At 39.4% G+C, this 8,296-nt stretch overlaps 1 protein-coding gene across 1 annotated transcript in view; it reads right to left on the bottom strand.

Annotated features, from left to right (window-relative positions):
* foxp4 (forkhead box P4) overlaps positions 1-4,062 on the bottom strand; it is a 133,524-nt gene extending 129,462 nt beyond the window's left edge. The window contains exon 1 of the mRNA XM_053484130.1: positions 3,386-4,062. The gene's annotated coding sequence lies outside the window, so the exon portion shown is untranslated. The remainder of the gene's footprint in view (positions 1-3,385) is intronic.
* Between the last annotated feature and the right edge of the window lie 4,234 nt (positions 4,063-8,296).

Consider the following 8,296-nt stretch of genomic DNA (forward strand, 5'->3'; position numbering starts at 1 on the left):
CACTGAATAACATCTTCAATTAAAACCACATGTTTAATCACCGTTTCTTTGCGGCGCTGCTGGTTGCTGCTGGTCAGCGCGAGAGGCGACGCATTCAAAGGAGGCAAATGGCCGTAAAATCCCGGCCTGACCTTTCGCTGAGGGTTCGCCCGAATATAAAAGAGGCAAACTTAATTATTGCATATTTTGCACAAACGCGTTCGAGTGCGGGGGGGGGGGGGGGAGAGTGGAGGGTAAACGGTCAGTGACGTGACACGAGGTCAAACAATACAACAAAAAATCTTCATTCTACATCTACAGATGGGTGTGTTTTACTCTTCAAAAACACTTTGATCAGTAGAAATAAGTGCTCGAGCAAAAAATAAAACTAATATTATTTTTTTTTAAACGGCAGAAGTGTTTAATGGTAGCCGAGCCAACAAGTGCAGAGGATGGCGCTTCGTAAAAATCAAAAGTGCTTGAAATGAGGACAGCGAGGAATAAGAACTTAAATCCACATCCATATCACTTGACTAGAGCACACACACACACACACACACACACACAATTAGCTAAAGCACATCCTTTTTTTTTTTTTTTTTTTATAAAACCATCAAACACTACTAAGGCTGACATCTGTTAGTTCCAAAACTGAACTGATACAGCACACAAATATTCCTCCTCTAACGACATACATAAAACCTTTGCAGGCGCACACACACACGCGCACACGCACAGACACACACTGACCTGTCAGCCATCACCAGTTCCACTAAAGGAAAACTTCTGAATGCCTGTTCACACACTCCAATCTCACTTCAAATTAAAATGCATTATAATATGAAATATAATGAGAATTAAATAATATGCTTGTAATAAAGATAAAAAAAACTAAAAAAAAAAAACTGAAGTGTGTGATGTTTCAGACCTCTTTCTTTATTTTCGCGTTTGGCCGCAGAGCTGGTGTGTGAAAACAATTTGTCTGAAGTGGGGCCGCTGCCACTTGCGGCTCAAAAAGCGACACAAAAGCGCACAATGCGGCTGAAGTCGCCTCCTCAGAATTATCCTCATTACTATCATTTGTATTCGCAAAGAAAGGGAAGATCTGTGCTCTTTGCCTGGTTGGGCTTCACACTGAATTACGCCATCATTCAAGCATGACTGAAAAGAGCAGGTAGTGGAAAGCAGCACATTTACACAATTATTTTTGCCTCTTCTGGACAAGGCGGAATATTAATAATGCAAAGAGAACTATAGAAATACCAAAATACCATGCTGGACATGCTAATAATAATAATAATCTTTTTTTTTATTTAATAACTGATTTTCCCCTCTTCTACCAAAACGCAGTATTTCTGATAGTGCAGGTGAAGTTCAAGTTCATTTCGTCATTCAGTGTAACCGAGCACAGAATAAGCAGATCATTCATTTGTATTCACTGCCGTTCAAAAAAATACATATATCAAGACATCAGAAATAAACATGAAATAAATCAGAAAGCAGAAAATAAACAACAGTGACTGCGTCCAAAAGGCTGTGTGTGTGTGCGGACACAAATGTTGGGAATGGCACCAGGCGATGGCAGGAATGCCACTGGGAAACAGGCTCAGAGAGCCGCTAGAGGGAAATTTATAGTGCCCGAAGCCCTGTCCTGCATCAGTCACCCTGTAATAACACGCATGTCAAACACTGGGCCATCCTGTGTGTAAATTTTACACGCCGGAGAACATTTGTGGCGAGAAGCACAGATGAGTAGAATCTAGATTAGTGATTTATTATTTATACCAATGTGCAAATCATGCATTTGGGTGCATATTTTAAACAAGTAAACCTTAACTTAAATGTAATTCCTTGGTTTGGTGGAGTAATGCACTTTTTTATCACACATCATATAATAAAATATTAATTAGGAGGAAAAAAACTGTAGCATAAAGAAAAGTTAGAAGACATTTTTTAAAAACGTTTACACACATTTTTGAACTGTTTCTAATTTAATCTCAAGTAAACAAATATGCACTAGATTTATTATTTGTTTTATAAAATAAAAAATCGCCTGTTTTTGAACAGTTGTGCGCGTGGAGCCTAAACGGAGCGCGAGGCCAAACTTTTACTCCACGCGCTGTTACTGTTGGGATTAAATGTTCTCGTGCAGTGTTCATCGTTTTTAAGCTCTTCAGTAATAACCAGCAGGTCAAAGTTGCACCTCTGACAAGTTTCCGTTTCCCCGGAAATCAGAAGACAGCCGTAACAGCATTTTATAAAGCGTTATAGAAGGCTAAATCCACACGGATCAATAACCATCTGTCATATTGAACACCAGCGCTGTCAGTCTCGCGCGCTCGCAATACACTTTTTTTTGGTTTGCACTACATTTTATTCAATAAATATTTTTTAATATAATAATTATAGTGATAATAATTTAACCACATATTTTTTATTTGTTTACTGTTTTTGGTCAAGTTGAACACTTTGTTTGCTGTTTGGGAGGGGGGACATAGACAAAAAACTAAAAACTTAACGTTTAGGAAACTTGAACGCTGCGTGTAAACGAGCAGCTGAGCGCGTGCACACTCTCTGAACAGCCTAAGCAGGAAAAACACACATTACTGTTTTATTCATTAATGCATTCAAGGTTTATTAGATCTGACTATAGAATTTATTAATAAACCGCAGATCATACTAGTAATGCCGAATTTAAATTCTAAATCATGAACACAGCTTGTTTTATAAGACTTATTATTATTATTATTATTAATAATAATAATAATAGTATAATAATTATTATTATAATGGGATAATACCATTATTCTTCTGTGTAGAAATTTAAATCCATCAAGCATGGTTTTTATTTTGAACTTCATTGATTTAAAAAGGAAAACAGGATATATAGAAAAGAAGAACGGGTGGCAGAAGCTGTCAATTTCTTTGATGGTAGAAATGTTAAGTTAGATTAAATATGCATGCACAGCCTACGTTGTTTTCAGACTTTCAGTGCATTTCTCGCAAACAAAGCAAAGGTTAACACAAACTAACATTTAAGATTTTAGGCATTCCCCTATTTTATTATAAAGCATTATTATATATTTTTTAAACATTGCACATTATATATTTTAAAACAATCTATCTAACTTTTTTTCCTGTCTGGTTTCTACATTTCTATACACAATAAAAAAAACCTCATTGCTAATCAAGTTTGCTTTGTTGTTGTTTTTTTTTTTATCTAAAAGTTTTTTTTTGTTTGTTTGTCTTTTCTTTGTTTGTTTGTTTGTTTTAAGAAATAACTCTCCTACCTTTCGCACACTCGCACGCGCTCTTTCTTCCCCCTTAAACACAACTCATAAGACTAGAGAGGAGGAAAAGAAAGGAGGAAAAGCTGATAAGGAAAAGAAATAAGAGTAATATGGACCTGTTGGCAAACTCGGAAGAAGTGAAGTTTCAGGGCGCGCGCTCGACCATGTGGATGTTCTCGTTCCCAGGTTGGCTGAAGCGTCCCGGTGTTTCCAAAAAGCCGCTCACACACACTCACACACTCACTCACACACTCTCACACTCTTTCTCTCACACACACCGCAGGAAGATGCGACCAAAAAAACTAAACAAATGAAAAATCAAACTCGCGGAATCATTACTTTTGCGATCAGTCTGTATCAGTCCTTCCTGTTGTTGTTTTGTTTGTTTTTGTGTTTATTCGCTTTTCCTCCGGACGCTCAGCAGAAACAATACCCCCGCGCGCGCACACTAGCTCATGGTCACCGCTCGGGAAAAGTTCGTGAAAGCGAAAACGAGCTTCTTCTTCTTCTTCTTCCCTCCTGGTTTTTTTCGGTTTCTTCTTCTCTATCTCTCTTCTTTTTCTTTGTGTTTTGTCTCAGCTCTTAGCGACGCTTCTTCCTCGCTGGCATCCCGTGTCCCGCACCTCACGCGCGCACTCTCTCTCTCTCTCTCTCTTCCGTGGAGAAGAAATCAGTGTTGGATTACTCCGGCTCGCGCGCAGCGGCGATGTGTTCGGAGGACAATCGGCTCTACCGTAATGCGCCTAAAACAGGTGCGCGTGCACGTCTCCTCCTCCTCCGCTCCAGAAAGCTCCTGCTAACAAATCCCGCGCGCCGGAACAGTGCAGTGATGCACGTGCGTGCGTGTGTGTGTGTGTAAGAGAGAAAGTGTGTGTGTGTATATGTGGGAGCGCACGTGCTTTTTCTTTTTTAACGTTCTGCCACTGCTTCCAGTGTGTATCAACAAACAAATAACAGATGTCACTACTGTAACTAATTAATAAACAATAAACACACTCAGACATAAATATATATAGTTATTGTTTATATATATATATATATATATATATATATATATATATATATATATATGGTGGATTAGTGGTTAGCACCGTTGCTTTGCACCTCCAAGGTTTGATTCTGGTCTGTGTGTTTGGAGTTTGCAGGTTCTCCGCGTGCATATTGGGTTTCCTCCGGGTACTCCAGTTTCCTCCCAAAGTCCAAAGACATGCAGGTTAGGCTGATTTGGATTTCCAAATTGGCCTGTAGTGTGTAAATGTGCTTGTGAATGTTGACCGGAGGTCCTACCACAGTTGTAAAAATGGTAATAAATACATTGGTAATCAACATTAGCCTCCACGGTCCCTAGTTGGACTTCGGACGTTCCTAGATAGATGGATGTATATGGCAGCATTGTGGCTTATTGGTTAGCACTGTGGCCTTGCACCTTTATGGTTCAGGTTTGATTCTCACCTCAGGGTTTGTGTGCATGTAGTTTGCATGTTCTATGTGTTTGGTGGGTTTCCTCCAGGCACTCCGGTTTCATGCAGATTAGGCATTCCCAAATTGGCCGCAATGTGTACCACGGTTGCAAAATGAAGCAAAAAAAAATCCAATGGTAATTAGCTTTAACCTCTATAGTCCTTAGTTGGACTACAAAGGTTCCTAAATATTTAGCTAATTCTGCTTTTAGTTCCTACCAATAAATCTTGGTCAATGTATATATGACCACGTATATATGACCAAGTATATATGACAATGTATATATATATATAAATGGGGAGCAGTGAACAGAGGGGCAAAAACTGTACGAGGTTTCCGGAAAGTTAGGAACTAACTAATGAGTAGAATGTTTATCTACTACATCTTCTATACTGCCTGTGTACAGGGTCCTGGGGGCCTGGAGACTATTCCAGGTGACTTAGGGCACAAGGCGGGCTACACCCTGGACAGCGCTCCACTCTACAGACACATACTACGGGAAATTTGCGAACACCAATTAACCTAATCTGCCTGTCTTTAGATGGTGAGAGGAAACCAGAGTACCTGGAAGAAACCCACACAGAACACGCAAACTCCACAAACACAGACCCAAGGAGGGCCTCGAACCCTGCAAGGTCACACCGATAACCACTACCGCAAACAACAATACGTTGAGCAAATATTTTTTCTCAGAATATGTTGAGCAAAGTCCTCAAAATACATTTAGGAGGAAAAATATGCATACCACATAAGGGTGAAGACGTCGATCATGTGTGGTAAATAATAAATACAAAACTATCCACATGTAGTTGGTTCCTGAAGAATCAATCAACCTTTAAACTTGTTTTTCAAAACAAAACGAGATGAATATTCGGCAAATGCATCCTTGTTGGTCTCCATAATTAACCTAGCAAGTGTCATCTCTTTTGCGCCCCCTGTGAACCCTCGTGTCTACAACAGAGAACACGCGACACCTATCTTCATTTAACCCTCAGATTAAAAAGAGCAGTCCTTCAGATGTCCATCAGACAAATCCGACCTCGATCCGTCGAAGCCACTTAGAGAAATCAATAACACTAAAACCAAAAACTAAACTCTAAAAAGTTACGAGGGCCAACAACCTCCCTAAAACCATGCTGACTTCACCCCGAAGTCCCGCCAAGCAAATCCCAGCTCGATTCTATCTCGGTGGCAATCGATTAAAAAAGAGTACAGTATGTGATTCATAATGATTCATTGAGTTAAATTTTTTTTTTTTAAATATGAGGTTCCACATGCTGTGGTTTTCGGTCTAAGAAAAACACACTGAAAATGGATGTCTGGACTTGAGTCTTGGATGGACATATAAGTATGGCTTGCGTTCGCAGTGGCTAATGGTTTTCTGTCCCATCAGGTCACTCGTCCACACACACACACACACACACAAACACACACTCGTTGACATACAGTATGCACTGAAAAGTGCATGGAAATTCGGCCAGCGCAGATATCCTGGCACTGAAATGAGACAAAGCAGGAAGCTGAACCATGGTCCTTTCACCATCACAGGGTTAAGATTAAACACTCTTGCTCCAACTAATGAGCCATCTGCAGCGAGAAAAAAAAGGATTACAAAGAGAACTTCAAGTGCTGCCTAGTCTAACCCCTAACTAGCTCACCCACACTATCACACCAGGCACAAATCCCCATGCACGAGCTTAAAGTTCATCTGGACCATGTTGCATATCTCAGAGCACTTTGCTTTACATCATCTTACGCCCTCCTATAATCTAAGACACCACTTATCAGCTTTGCCGAGTTCACATCGGCAAGGTATTAAACAGGGAGGCTTAATAATCTGGACAAAGCTGTGTTATGACTCGTCATATGACCACACCGAGGAGAAATTCCCATGTACGTGACATACCTTACAGCTTCTGAAGCACACATCAAAAGGTCATGTGGATTTAAGAACGAGGTGGGAACTTTCACGGGGAAAAATACAGAAAAAGCAGATCAGAGTGAGATAAATGAGAAAAAGACAGAGAAATTGGATTTTTAAGGATTAAGGATGCAGCATTTCATAGGGCTAGAGTATGCAAAGACAAACAAGTAAACAAATACACAAACACTAGTAAGTGCACACTTACTTATTGATCACTCTGGCACGAGGTTAGTTTTTCTCTTCTCTTCTCTTCCTCGTCTTCCTCACTTCTCGTCTAGCCACTCGCATACCAGAGAAACACTGCCAAAACCAGGGACATGCAAAACAATTGTGCTTGTTTGATGTTTGTTTATCCGCTCCTCTCTTTTTTTTGTTGTTTTTGCTTCTCTCACCCTTTCTCCCTTGTTGTTTTTGCTTCTCTCTCTCTCTCTCTCTCTCTCTCTCTCTTTCTCGAGCATGCAGCTCATTTTATTCGCTCCTGATGCAATGTTTGTTTATCTGTTTGTTTGTTGTCTGTTTACTTGTTTGCACAGACAGAAAGCCCTTGGAGGATTTAAACTAGAACAGCCATGGAAAAAGAAAAAAAAGAAGCTTTCACTGTAAGGGTGTTGAAGGCCCAAGCAAGGGCAGAACTCTACACACACACACTCACACACACAAGTGAGCGTGCACACACACACACACACACACACACCAAGAATATTACAGATGAATGTGACCACATAACCCATCAGACATATTGCAGGCTAAGGCAAAGGTTAGTTACTCTGTCACTGAGATCTAATAACATCCTCCATTCTGAATTAAAAAAAAAAAGAAAAAAAAACACTTCAGCACTTTAGCCCGTTTTCGATTAACATTTAAGAGCAAGCTTTGTGGTTAATCAGGGGTAATAATTATCAAAGTCGACAGGTAATTAAATTAAACCATAATTGGCTACATGAATTGGCTGTTCTACAACATTTTTTTCCCATACATAATTAAAGAGAAATGTGTGCTTTTCAATGAGTGAACGACTGCACCAAAAAAAAAAAATAACAAAAGAAAAGTGATTAAAGACTGACAGGTGGAGGTGAGATCTAATATAGATCAGTCTCTAAATATATCAGTGTATATATTTTATCCAAAAATTTTCGTCTTGGCACTTTTTCTTGGCACGGTGATGGTGTTTGCTCTGATACTCCTGTAATAGGTGGCGTTCATTTAGATAGTGTTTGTTGTGATTAATGGCGTCTACTGTGACGATATTCATTATGCAAGGCATCTGTTCAATGTCAAGGTGTTTATCTGCTTTTTACATTTGTACCTAATATAGATGTTGTACAATATAAGTGGTGTTTACATGTGTGACATTTTCAGTGATGGTGTTTATTTGATGGTGTTTGGTGTAGTAGATATTGTTAGATTTTATAGTCAATTCAGATGTTAAAACATGGCGTTACTCCTCATGGTGTTTCTTGTGATGGGTGGTGTTTATTATGATGGTGTTCGGTGTAGTACATATTGTTGCATTTTATAGCCAGTTTAGTTGTTAAAGCAGGGTGTTTTCTGTGTACGGTGGTATTAACCCTTGTGATGTTTCCTGTTATAGTGTTTAATGTGGTATTTGGTGTAGTACATACTATTCAATTTTATTGCCAGT

The sequence above is a fragment of the Clarias gariepinus genome, chromosome 23 (assembly GCF_024256425.1).
Source record: "Clarias gariepinus isolate MV-2021 ecotype Netherlands chromosome 23, CGAR_prim_01v2, whole genome shotgun sequence".
NCBI lineage: Eukaryota > Metazoa > Chordata > Actinopteri > Siluriformes > Clariidae > Clarias > Clarias gariepinus.